Source organism: Saimiri boliviensis, chromosome 9 (assembly GCF_048565385.1).
Source record: "Saimiri boliviensis isolate mSaiBol1 chromosome 9, mSaiBol1.pri, whole genome shotgun sequence".
Taxonomy (NCBI): domain Eukaryota; kingdom Metazoa; phylum Chordata; class Mammalia; order Primates; family Cebidae; genus Saimiri; species Saimiri boliviensis.
Genome location: NC_133457.1, coordinates 104565680 through 104578739, shown reverse-complemented (window position 1 = coordinate 104578739; position 13060 = coordinate 104565680). Strand labels below are relative to the sequence as shown.

General features: G+C 42.3%; 1 long non-coding RNA gene across 1 annotated transcript in view; it reads left to right on the top strand.

Annotated features, from left to right (window-relative positions):
* Positions 1-13060, top strand: part of LOC141585698 (uncharacterized) — a 98288-nt gene that overhangs the window by 59109 nt on the left and 26119 nt on the right. The window contains exon 7 of the long non-coding RNA XR_012519354.1: positions 9313-9455. This is a non-coding gene — a long non-coding RNA (uncharacterized LOC141585698). The remainder of the gene's footprint in view (positions 1-9312; positions 9456-13060) is intronic.

Sequence of the window (13060 nt, the reverse complement as noted above, 5' to 3'; positions counted from 1 at the left end):
TGTGGTCTATTGACTGAGATAAGCAACTTGCCAAGAAATTTATATAGCATAATCCCATTTTTGTAAAACAACAAAAAACTAAACCAAAACCAAAATAAAACAACCTATTTCCCCAAACCTCAAGCCATATATATATATATTTTATAATGTAGGGCAAAATACGTAAGTCTATACCTGATTATCAACATAAGGGTACCTCTGAAAGTTAAGGGAGATTATTAGCTTTCTAATAATGTTCCCCTACTATTCATTCATTCATCAAAACTGCCATGGTTCTGGCATCATATGCATCCTAAGAAGATGTAATGTTTAGAATTATTAGAATAATTTTAAAATGCAAGAAATAATGAAAACCACTCAGCTCATAAAAGGGTGGATTTAAGTCTGCTTTGCTTCTTTGTATGTGTAGCCCCCGACAGGGATGGGGCAGTTTCTTCTGTCTGTAGGGCACATGATGCTGGTATCATGGCAGTTTTGATGAATGGATGAATGATCATGCCAGTGACCACATGCATTCACTGAGAATCTTACTTTTGGGGGCCAGGGCATGCCCATGAGAGCAAACCATCTAGGAACCCCCAAATGGAGATGTTTGAGAGGGCAGCTGCTCCAGGATGTACTCCATGATGCCCTGGCTTCAGGTGAGTATTGTACCAGCTTGACCCTCCCTTCTTGAGTCTAAGTCTCTGTTGGATCCCAGAGGTTCATTCCTGAAACCGATAGTAAACAGTAGAGGCTTCAACACTGATGAGCAAGGAGTTATTTCTCCCAGAGGAGGGAAGTAGAGATGTGACTTATTACACACCAAACTCAGAGTGCTTGGGCCCAAAGTGTTCCAAATAAAGCTAGGGTAGGATTCCAAACTCCATGCTCATCGGCTGCAGTCTCTTCCTCCCCGGTGAATGGCTAGGCTGACTTTCACAGGGATATTAGAGACCTGGTTCTTTGGGGTTTGTGAGCTCACACTGGCAGGGCTGCTTTTAAAGCTCACTTAATTACACCTCCAAGCAGGTTCAGGGCACAGGGGCCTTGGGCCATGTGTTGGGGTCTCTGACAGTCCTCCTGGGTGCTGGCTTTCAGGGAGGCTGAGTTATCCTCTGCAGCTATGCCTGGTTCCTTATGGGAACTTGGGAGGACAAACCAGCTCGAGAGTCATTTGCAGTTATTCACTGGGGGAAGTGAGGAGATTGTTTCTCATGGCGGAGACAGTTGAGGGAGAAGGGAAGGGGGTTCTTAGAGGGAAAATCTCTGAGGAAAGGATCCAATCCACAGGGTTAAGACAGGAAATCCCTTCATGGGAACCCAAATCTTGAGCAACTTGATTCAGGCTGCTTGGCACAGGGGAGTAAGCACCAAATAGGAAGTTTGGATCCCAGGTCAGCCAATGTTTAGCTGTGTGGCCCCTGTGCCAGGCTTTTTGCTGAACCGAGTGTCAGAAATAGTGGCCGCATTCACCTTCCCACCAGTCCTATGCAGTAGGTGCACCCATCATCCACATTTACCCTTGGGAAAACAGGCTCAGAAGATCTCACAGCTAGAAAGTGTCAGAGTTAGACCTGAGCTCAAGCTCTGTGCTGGTGTTTTCATTACTGGCGTTTCTTTTTTCTTATTGTTTCTTCATTGCTTGTATTTCTGTATCTTCTCTCTTAAATTCTCTGAACCTCACTTCAGGGTTCACCTATTAGAAAGGTTTTGTATTGGTCAATTTCCAGCCAAGAAATTGCTGGAAATTGGAATGGGAATTGCTCAAGGTTTTTCGAACAAAGAAAATTTAATCCAGGGAGTTAGTCACACAAATGACTGAAGACATTGAGAGGCAATTCAGATTCTAGTAAGAGCCGGAAGCTGCGCCTGCCCCCTTGGGCTGCAGGAACAATGGGAGGAGACAATGGGAGGAGATCTTGTTAATCAGATTCCAAGAGTCTGGCCACTAGCAGAAGCTAAGATCATGGTGGTTTATGCCCTGTGGGAGGGGCACCTTGGCAGTAATTACTGCCAGAGAGGCCACTAGGAGCACAGGGGAAGAGAGAAACATATCCTGGCTTCCCCTCTGCGCTCTTGCTCACATGTTTCCCATTGGTTAAAACTACCCTGAAACCAGAGGACAAGAGGTTCTGGGGAGCGTAGATCCCACAGCAGATCAGAGGAAGGGTGCCAAATGGATCTGAGCTCAGACAGGCTGTCGACCAGTTCAGAGCTAAGGGTTGTGGGAGCACTAAAGAAGACCATGTGGCACACAACGTGAGACAGGATGACAAAGCTTGTAGGACACCGTGTGTGTGACCAGTCTGGCTGATGACCCGCTACCAGTGTCAGGGAATGGAAGTTGCAGAGAGTGTGCTTGGATGCATGGCTGTTAAGGCTCCCTAAGGTATGAGCAAGCAGTTCAAAAGAGATGCAGAAGGAAGGCAGTGCCCTTTGCAGCCAGCAAGGAGCTGCCTGTATACCTGACCTGCTGGCATCTTCCCAGGCTTGGCTCCAGTCATCCAGGTTCCTCTTTTATTCTCTGTCCTGCTGCCTCAGAGTGAGCATCCAGGGGACTGTGGGGGAGATTCTGGCTCCTGTCTTCTTCATCTGGGGCTGGACAGCTGGCTGGCAAGTGTGGGAACAGGGGGAACCACAGAGGGAAGGACGTTTGGGTCTAAAATGTAGATATTCCCGAACTTCCTCTGAGACTTTCAGGATTGGAACTGGGGCCATGTGCTTCTCTCCTCTGCTTACCTCTCTGACCATCCTAACATTTGTCCTGGCAGCAGAACTGCTGCTCTTGAATTTTTGGTCAAAGCAATCGGGGTCACGCTAGCAATCTCCCTTCCTTAACCCTTCCCTCCTTTTCCCCCCTTTCTCTCTCCCTTTTTGATTTCCAATTATTTTTGATCATTTACTATGTGTCAAGGATTCTGCTATGTAAACAACAGGAATATAATGGTGAGTAAAATAGCTTAAAAATATATGTTTTTGAAATTTTAAAACCCACTTCTAAATAACTCATGGTTAAAATTAGAAATTCTAGAGTATTTAATATAGAAAAGATTTGTAACTGAATAGTAAAGGAAATTCTGTGTAACAAAATGTGTAAAATACACCTAAAGCAGTGCGTTGACTGGTAAAACCTTGAATGCTGATAATAAGCTTAAGAAGATAAGAAAGGAATAATAGACTAAATCCCATAAAGGTTTAGAATGTAGGAAGGAAATAACAAAATAAGAGCAAAAGTTAATAATGCAAACAGAAGGCCTATTAGGGAGGTTCAACAAACCCATACTGACTACAGGAAAGCTAGAAATGAAAAGGAGAGTCTCGCTACATATGCAGCAGACAGACATTACAAATAACAAAACAATACATGAATAATTTTATACGAAAATATTGGATTTTTTTTTTTTTTTTCAGACGGAGTCTCCCTCTGTCACCTAGGCTGGAGTGCAGTGGCATGACCTTGGCTCACTGCAATCTCTGCCTCCAGTTTCAAGCAATTTTCCTGTCTCAGCCTCCTGAGTAGCTGGGATTACAGGCACGTACCACCACGCTCGGCTAATTTTTGTATTTTAGTAGCGACAGGGTTATACAATGTTGGTCAGGCTGGTTTTGAACTCCTGACCTCAGGTGATCTGCCCACTTTGGCCTCCCAAAGTGTTGGGATTACAGGTGTGAGCCACCACTCCTGGCCACCAAATTATTGGACATCTTTATAAAGGGAACACTTCTAAGAAAAATATAATTTGCCAAAACTGACTTAAGTAGAAGTAAGCAATGCAAATAGATCTATGACCATTATCTTTTTATTCCAGATAAAAAGTATAATTTTTATTTTATTAATAAGGAAATTGAGGCCTAGAGAGGTGAAGAAAATTGCTTAAGAGTCTGCAGGTTGGAAGGGGTGGAGGCAGAGCCAGGTGTGTCTGGATGGCAGGATTCTTTCTTCTGTGTTGGGAGGTGGGGGAGGTGATGGGGCGAGGTCTCTGCTGGGAAATTCCCCAGAGATGCCTGCTATTTGAGTTGGTCAACTACCAGATACTTTTAATGCACCTCTAGGAGAGGCATTTGGCACCTGAATTTTCCCTGAAGATTTCGCCATCACCATCTCCAATTAAAGTGGCACAGTAGCCCTGTACCACCTGGAGAGCATTCAGTACCGCCCATCTGAGGGGAGCAGGATGGGCAGCCCAAGCCTTGGCCCACGGCCCTTTGACTCAGCAACCACCCAGGCCCAAGAACGCCCAGTGCCTGACTGGGTGCCCACAGCCACGGCCCAGGCCTCTGAGCCAGGTTGCCTCTTGGGAAAAAGCAGGTGGTGGCTTGCTGCGGAGAACGTGTGGGTGACAAGCTCCCATCATTTGAGGCCTCCAAGAAGCCACATCCTGTGGATGGGAAATGAGTCTTGAAATGGAAATTGTGATTGAAGATGCAATGACTGACCTTGGCCTTGAGAACACTTGTGAAGTGGCATCTGTCTGTCTGCTTTGCATCCCTTTACCCTTTCTCTTGGGAATATCACCTCACCCTCCCCTTCTCGGGGTTCTGGTGAGGTTGCCAAGGACAGAATCCTACCTTCTGTGGCCACAGTAGGCAAGCTGACAAGCTCTTCCCTCAGTTGGGCTATATGGATACTCCCTCTTCCTCTGGGTTTGCTAAACGCCAGTGATGTCAGCCTGGGGTTTTCTGGGGACGTGCCCACCACCTTCTGCATCACAATAGCTAGAGGAGAAAATGAGGGAACACACAGAGGCACACAAAGCTGAGAGAAAGTGGAGATGCCTGACAATATTATTTGATCTCCTGGATCCAGATGAGCCTGCAGCACCAGTTCCCTTCTGTAGTAAGAGCCAATATCGTCTTATTTTTTATTTTTTATTTTTCCTGAGACAGAGTCTCACTCTGTCACCCAGGCTGGAGAGCAGTGGCGTGACTCAGCTTACTGCAACCTCTGCCTCCAGGGTTCAAGCGATTCTCCTGCTCAGCCTCCTGAGTAGCTAGAACTACAGGCTAATTTTTAGTATTAGTAGTAGTAGAACTACTACTAATTTTTGTATTTTTAGTAGAGACGGGATTTTGATATGCTGGGCAGGCTGGTCTCGATCTCCTGACCTGAAGTGATCAGCTTGCCTTGGCCTCCCAAAGTACTGGGATTGCTGACGTGAGCCGCTGCACTTGGCCAATCTTGTCTCTTTGTTCTTAAATATGTTTGAGTTGGGCTTTTGTCTCCTGAACCCCAGCGTCCTGACTAACACAGTTTGTCCTGGCTTCCGTCTTTCTGTGTCCCTTCTGAGTGACTACTTTCTCTGACACCCTATGACTCCCCTCAAGTGCTCTCAGGAAACGGGTCACACAAAGCATTCAACTAGCTGTTTTCAGTTGGATGTTTAGCTTGGCTCTGCATATTTTAATGGTTGGCATAATGATAAACAATCATGAAAAAGAGCCTGCAGAGGTGGGAACTCAAGAAAACGTATCTTCTTGGGGAAGGGGTAGACAAAGATATACATCACTGCTAACATTGTTTGAGTCAGAAATGGCGCCCTGTGCTCCCAGTGAATCAGCTTACTTTATCTGTACAGTGACTATACTTGTTAGCGTCTATTATTTTTCATTTTGTTTTACGGATGAGGAAACTGAGGTTGCAGAGCTTAGATAATTTGCCTACGGTCACAGAGTTAGGAAGCCGTGGTGCCAAATTTTGAACTGAGGAATTTGACTTAGTAGTCTGTGTTCTGAACCACTTTGTTCACTTAAATGATTAAGTGACTTAACCAAGTTTAGCTTGATGAAATTGGTTGGCCATGGTAATGGGGAGTGCTAGGCTTTTGTTTTCTTCCAAAATTATCTTTAATGTATTTAATATAGTTTTCTTAACTTAAAGACAAATAGAAAAGGTAGGTTTTTTTTTTTGTTTTTTGTTTTTTTTTTTTGAGGGGGGTTGCATGAGAAATGCTGTGAGTTAAAAGAAGAAACTAAAACAAATGGACAATAACCCTGAAACAACCCTTTCCACGGCTGCCAGAGTTCCCCCATCAAACCAAAGTGATTCTGTTCTCTTCATAAAAGGAAAAGCTGTCATAGAGCCCCTCTGCCTGGAGGTTAAAGGCTGTATTTCAGCACCTGACTAAAAGCTCTCTAAATCTGGTGCTGACCACTTTCCCAAAATTGCCCACTGCACCCATTGCCCTGAGGCAGCTTCACTGAGCAGACCCTGAGGTTTCAGCTTTAGAGTCCTCGCTAGTGGTCCTAGCAAGGTATTCCCATGGCCGTGTGGTTCTGCAAAATTTGCAAAATTAAGATATTTAAACTGATCTAGGTTAAGTCCTCTGTCTCTTCTTCTCTGATATTTGTACCATTCCTCTGTCTCTTCTATACTGTCAGAGTGGTCCCAAGGACTTTGGGAATCCGGCTAAGAAGAAATTGAGTTGGGGATACACTTAGTTTAGATTTGTAGTTGTGTGATTTGCAGTCACTTCCATATACAGGTAAGTAACTGCTAATCATCCCAGTGTAGAAATCTACTTCCAAGGACACTGGGACCACCTACTGTGCCGACTCACATGTGATGTGTGAATGTTGTGAAATGAAGGTTTGGGGCCAGAGGCTGTTTCACAATGTGAACGGTGTTCTGTGGTGCTCAAAGTATGGCGGAGAAACGGCATTTGAAATATACAGAGCTGGAAGCTAGTCTGTGAAAAAATCCTTACAAGTTCCAGAGCTCAAATATGAAAAAAATTTGATGGAAGCTTTGCCAAACTTTGTGACAATCCTTAAAACATATAGAGGATAGAAGCAAAAAGTTAGGAAGTGGAGAGACATTTCCTAAATTACCAGTAACAACAGTCAAACTGATCAATCACTAATATTAAAAACCGTACTATGATATTATTGACATGGGAGGAGACAAAGAGAATGAAGCCGAAACAAGCAGGAAAAACAATATTATAGAAGTATTTTGGCAGTTAATTAATGCATAATTTGGCTATTTTCCTGAATGGCTGAGATGTTTCTGGTATTTGTCAGCTTTTTATTTATAAAATTTACAGTTATGATTTCTTAATGAATATTCCCTTTTCTTCCTACATTTTTAGTTATTTATTTAAAAAATCATCTTTATTGAGGTATAAATATGCAATGAAATCCACACACCTCAGGGGACTGTTTGTGAGTTTTGACAAGTATATATACCTGGGTAACCATCACTGCAATCAAAGCATAGAACATTTCTATCACCCCAGACAAATCCTTCCTGTCCTTTTACCTGCGACCTCCCTGAACACTCTGCCCCAGACAAGCACTGACCTGCTTTTTAAAAATCACTATAGATTTTGGTTGTTCTAGAAATGTCACTTAAATGGAATTATGCAGTACCCATTTATGTTTGGCCTTTACTGACGGGGAGATCTGCATTTTGTGTGTGTGTGTGGAGGGGGGGAGGCTCTGAACTGTACCTCATTTTGTGTTGTTTACAAATTTATCTTTTTTTCTTTTAATAAGACTTTCTAATTGAGATACTCTGCATATGGCCCTACTGCTGCCTTGTGCTTTGGCTATGTGGGGCATCCCTCCTTTTCAAGCAACTTCCCATGCACACTTGTGAGTCTATGCCCAGAACACACTGTTTTCTCTCCCTGAAATGCCCTTCTCTCCTGAGCCACTGGATGGACCAGTGATCATCTCTCCTTGTCCAGGTCCAATGTCTCCTCCCTCCTGGTTTTTCCCAGGCAGAATAACGCACTCCTTTCTTAGATGCCCTAGGAAGTTTGGCTTATGTTTCTCATCAACGCTCATTTTCTATTGAAATCATTTTATTTTAGTCACTTTTTCCCTCTTAGAATCTGAGGTTTTTTTTTTTTTTTTTTTTTTTTTTTTTTTTGAGACGGAGTTTCACTCTTGTTACCCAGGCTGGAGTGCAATGGCGCGATCTCGGCTCACCGCAACCTCCGCCTCCTGGGCTCAGGCAATTCTCCTGCCTCAGCCTCCTAAGTAGCTGGGATTACAGGCACGTGCCACCATGCCCAGCTAATTTTTTGCACTTTTAGTAGAGACGGGGTTTCACCATGTTGACCAGGATGGTCTCGATCTCTCGACCTCGTGATCCACCCGCCTCAGCCTCCCAAAGTGCTGGGATTACAGGCTTGAGCCACCGCGCCCGGCGAATCTGAGGTTTTTAATGGAGGTTTTTGATGGGGGCATTGTGTGTTCAACATGTGACACTTGCTCCTTTCTGCCCCCTAAGCCGTTAGACTGTCTCATGCATAGTAACAAATGTTTATTGCAAATGAAAAAAGGGAAACTCATCACCGAATGTTACAGAAACAAGACAACTAATTCCTTCATTTAGCTGTAGCTATTACTATTTGGTTTCTTATTTGCCAAGAGCAAGCAAATAGTGGGGACAATAGCACTCACCATTCAGCTAATGGAACTGAAGTGAATTGACTCCATGGGGACCGTCAAAGGAGCCCTGCTCTGGAGGCATAATGGACTGAAGAGTGTTCCCTTAAGGGGTATGTCCAGTCCTAGCCCCTGGAACCTGTGAGTGTGACCTTATTTGAAAGTGAGATCTTTGCAGATGTAATTAAGATGAGGAGCTTGAGGTGAGATCATCCTGGATGAGGGTGGGACCTAAATCCAGTAAGTGTCCTAAGAGACAGGAAAGGAGAAGATACAACGAGACCCAAGGAAGATGGCCATGTGACGACAGAGGCAGGCATTGGAGCAATGTCGCCACCAGCCAAATAATGTCAGAAGCCACCAGAACCTGGAAGATCCAAGGCATTATCCTACAGTAGAACCGCTGGCGGAAGCATGACTTTGTAGGCACTGACTCAATGGACTTGTGACTTATCACACTGTTTGTAATAGTAGAAAGTTAGAAACAATTTGATATACTCTAAGAGTGTTGGTTCAGTACATGTTGGTATAGTGGCAGAAGTGGAAAAATGCAGCCCTCAAACTTCATATTGATACTATAGGGAGATACCTAATAACTTGAAGAAATGCTGAAGGTAAAATATTATATACATATATACACATACATATTATGAAATAGAATAAACTATCCCTGTTTCAATGGTAAGAAATTACATTTCTTGCTGAGGATCATATAGCTGGTAAATACTGAACACAAGTTTGCTCCAAACCCAGGACAATGTCATGCTGTTAAGGGCTGGCTTGCATCCCCCCAAATTCCTATTCTTGCAGTCCTAACCCCCCAATACCTCAGAATGTAACCGTTTTTGGCGATAAGTTTTTTAAAGAGGTGATTAAGATTAAATGAGAACTTTCTTTCCTGTGGGCCCTCATCCAGTCTGATTAATGTCCTTATAGGAAGAGGAAATTTGAACGCAAATAGGCACTGAAGATTGTGTGAAGCCACAGGGAGGAGGTGGTCATCGGCAAGCCAAGGAGAGAAGCCTCAGAAGACACCAACCCTGCGAACACCATGACCTCAGACTCCAGCCCCCAGAACTGTGAGAAATACATTTCTATTATTTGTATCAATCTGTGGTCCTCTGCTATGGCAGCCCTGGTGAACTAATATACATGCCCAAGAACTTTTCACACTTTGCCATATTTTAATTGTTTAGAGCTGCCTAATAGAAATATACTATGAGCCACATATGAAATTTAAAATTTTCTAGGCACTACATTGAAAAAGTAAAAAAAAGAGGTGAAATTAATTTTAATAACATTTAATCCAACAAATCTAAAATGATTATTTTAACATGCAACTTGTAAGAGACATTATTAGTAAGATACTTTTCATTCCTTTTTTCATACTAAGACTTTGTATGTGTGTTTGGTGTGTGTTTTATATTTATAGCACATATTAATTTGGATTGGCCACATTTCATATGAGTTAATAGCCACATGAGGCTAGTTGTTACCATGTTAGACATTACAGGTGTAGATAAACCATTTTTTTCTCCACATCAATTTATTTTATTTTATTTTTTTCTTATTTTCTTTTTTTTCTCTCCACATCAATTAAAAAAAATTCTTGTTCTATTCTGTCAATACATGATCATTAAAAAACAATTAAAAAACATTTAAAAATTGAGCAAGTTTGCTCAGGAATGTTATTCCTGGAAATCTGGTCTTTGCTTTGACGTTAGCAACTCAAATAGCTGAGTTAGCTGCTCATCAAAAGACTAAGCTATTTAAGTATTTTGGCCGTTCGCTTTCTTCCCTGGCATTAGACTATAAGCACTCAGAAGCTGATCCTAATCCTGGAAGATACAATCTTGATGCCATAATTGCAAATATTGAAATCCTGAAAGATCAAAATCCTGAAAATACAATTCTGGAAGAGAGAATAAAAAATTATTTAAAAACCTTTTATTTACATTTAAAAAGGGTTTTCCTTGAGAAACATATAAAAACATGACAGAACACTTCATAGGCCAATTTATGCAATAGAATAAGGAATAATAACATACATTTTTAATAAGCATAAACACCAAGGTATACTAAAAACATTTGCAGGAGTGTAACAGTTATGATCAGACAAACTGTATTCATAAAGAAATATATCAAAAAGTGAAATGTATGAATGCATATAATCATGGTTGGTAGTTGCCTGCACCCAGCTTTATAACTGTGGTCCTTGAAATACTGGGTCAGACAACCTGTATTTTGATGAGACTGATCAAAACCCTCAATGGGTCACCACTGCATATGCAGCCTTGCAAAGAGCTGATATCTCAAGAAATTTTAGCTTTCAAAAATGAAGGTGAACAAAAATGACATCTCTTATTCTATGTAGGAAATTTAAATGTTTTTACGTTAAGAACCAGAGAAGCTTGTGGTTTATCAGTCAAGAACTGAAGCTTCATACCTGGGGGGCTGTAGATGTAACACCTGAAGTCCACAGGCCAGCAAGCCCGGAGTACTGATATCTAAAGCAGCAGAAGAGAGTCTGCCCCAGTTCTCAGAGAGAAATCAATTTGCCTTCTCTGCTCTGGCTGACTGGATGGTGCCTTTCAAGGTTGAGGGCAGATCTTCCCTATGGAGTTCACTCAGACTCAGATTCATCTCCTCTGGAAACATCCTCACAGACACTCCCAAAATAATGTTTTATTAGGTTTCTAGGGATTCCTTAATCCAGCCAAGTTGACACCTGAAATTAAATTCACAAGTCCACCTCTTGTCAACTTAGCACCCATATGCATCTCCTTAAACCATACTTAATTTCCAAACAAAGTAACACTAACAAAGTAATTGTTCTCCCCAACCTGATGCAATTATTCTGTGATTGTGATTTTTGGAATTTTAGACCTTAGGGATTTTAGACTTTAGAAATGCAGACTTCAGGAATTTCAACATTTGGGGTTATGGCATTTGACGTTGTGTCTTTTGGGATTATAATCCAAAGGAAAGCATCAAATTCAGAATGTTCCTAGGCCTGGAGGGAGACCCTTTTTGCCCCTCATCCCTTTCATCACATACCCCTACTATGTCACTTGCATATTTTTTTGTAGCAGTTAAGGGACTATACTTCTCTTTCCTTCATTGGCATCTCACATCCAAGTTTTAATTTGCTGATGGTTGGGGCACATGAGCCAGAGAAAACTGAATGGGTTCAAGTAGCCTGGGATTTCCAGGATCTTATAAAAACTTTGCAGAAACCAGGAATGCAGACAAGTTGAGGAAGACTCAGTCAGAATCCTTAGCCATTGCTCTCAACTCTTACTGATTCTTAAGTGAAGGGAATCCCTCATTTCTGAGTGTAGCTGAGGACATGATCAGCTGAAGGAGCAGAGGAAGGGAAAAATGAACTATTAAATGCTGAATGTGTGCTTACATACCAGTCATTTCCTTGGTGCCAGTCAGCAGTGTGTCTATTGGGCAAAGTATGGTAGGTTTTCAAAGAAATCAGCTGGATCAATTCCAGTTTAAAATGGCATCTGGCTAGCTATTGCTGCCCCTGACATAGCCTCTCTTGATTTCCAATTAACCTCTCTAATGAAGACATAGAAACAGTGCAGCTCTGCCATCGTAAAAATGGAGACGCACTTTCCCTCTCCCTCTCTTTGCATTGGCTCAGAGACATAGCATCTACAGCAATTAAAAAGTTGGATGGCCGTCTCTCAAGTCTGTGAGCATTGCTTTTTTTTTTTTTTTTTTTTTTTGAGATGGAGTTTCGCCCTTGTTACCCAGGCTGGAGTGCAATGGCGTGATCTCGGCTCACCGCAACCTCCGCCTCCTGGGGTCAGGCAATTTCTTCTGCCTCAGCCTCCTGAGTAGCTGGGATTACAGGCACGTGCCACCATGCCCAGCTAATTTTTTGCACTTTTAGTAGAGACGGGGTTTCACCATGTTGACCAGGATGGTCTCGATCTCTCGACCTCGTGATCCACCCGCCTCGGCCTCCCAAAGTGCTGAGATTACAGGCTTGAGCCACCACGCCCGGCGAGCATTGCTTTTTAAGGCAGCCAAATCTTGCCATCCTTAATATATTTGTTGGAGATCACATGTTTTGTAAAATGACAGGGTAGAAAGTTGGGACCTTAATACATGGATCCTGGGAGGAATAGATACTACAGAGAAAGTCATGTGATGAGGACAAAGACAGGACAGACGGAGCAGCAGGACCTGCTGGACACTGCAGACTTTCCTGTGTTTGGCTGGTTTTGAATGTCAGAGAATAAGGCAGGAAAAGTTGGAAGGGATTCCACCTCAGTAGAGCAGAACTCCATTAAATAGAAAGCTGAAAAAAAAAAAGATAGTAGATTTTAAGATAAACCCCTTCCCCAACACACAAATAAAAACATACCAAATTCTCCAAGTAAACATGGGGTCAAAGAAGTTAATAAACGTCTTCCCTCAAAGAAGAATTTAGGTCTCAACATTTTCTCAGGTGAATTCTCTCAATATTTAATAAGAAATAACATTGATTACAAACTCTTTCAGAAAATAAAGCAGAAGAAACACTCTTTAATTCATTTTATGACACTCACTTATGAAACTATAATGACCAAATCTGATAAATATTTCCTCTTGCTCTAAAAAAAGTTAAAGGAAGATAGAGAATTACTGACAAAAAATCCTGGATGAACAGAGCCTCAAAAACCCT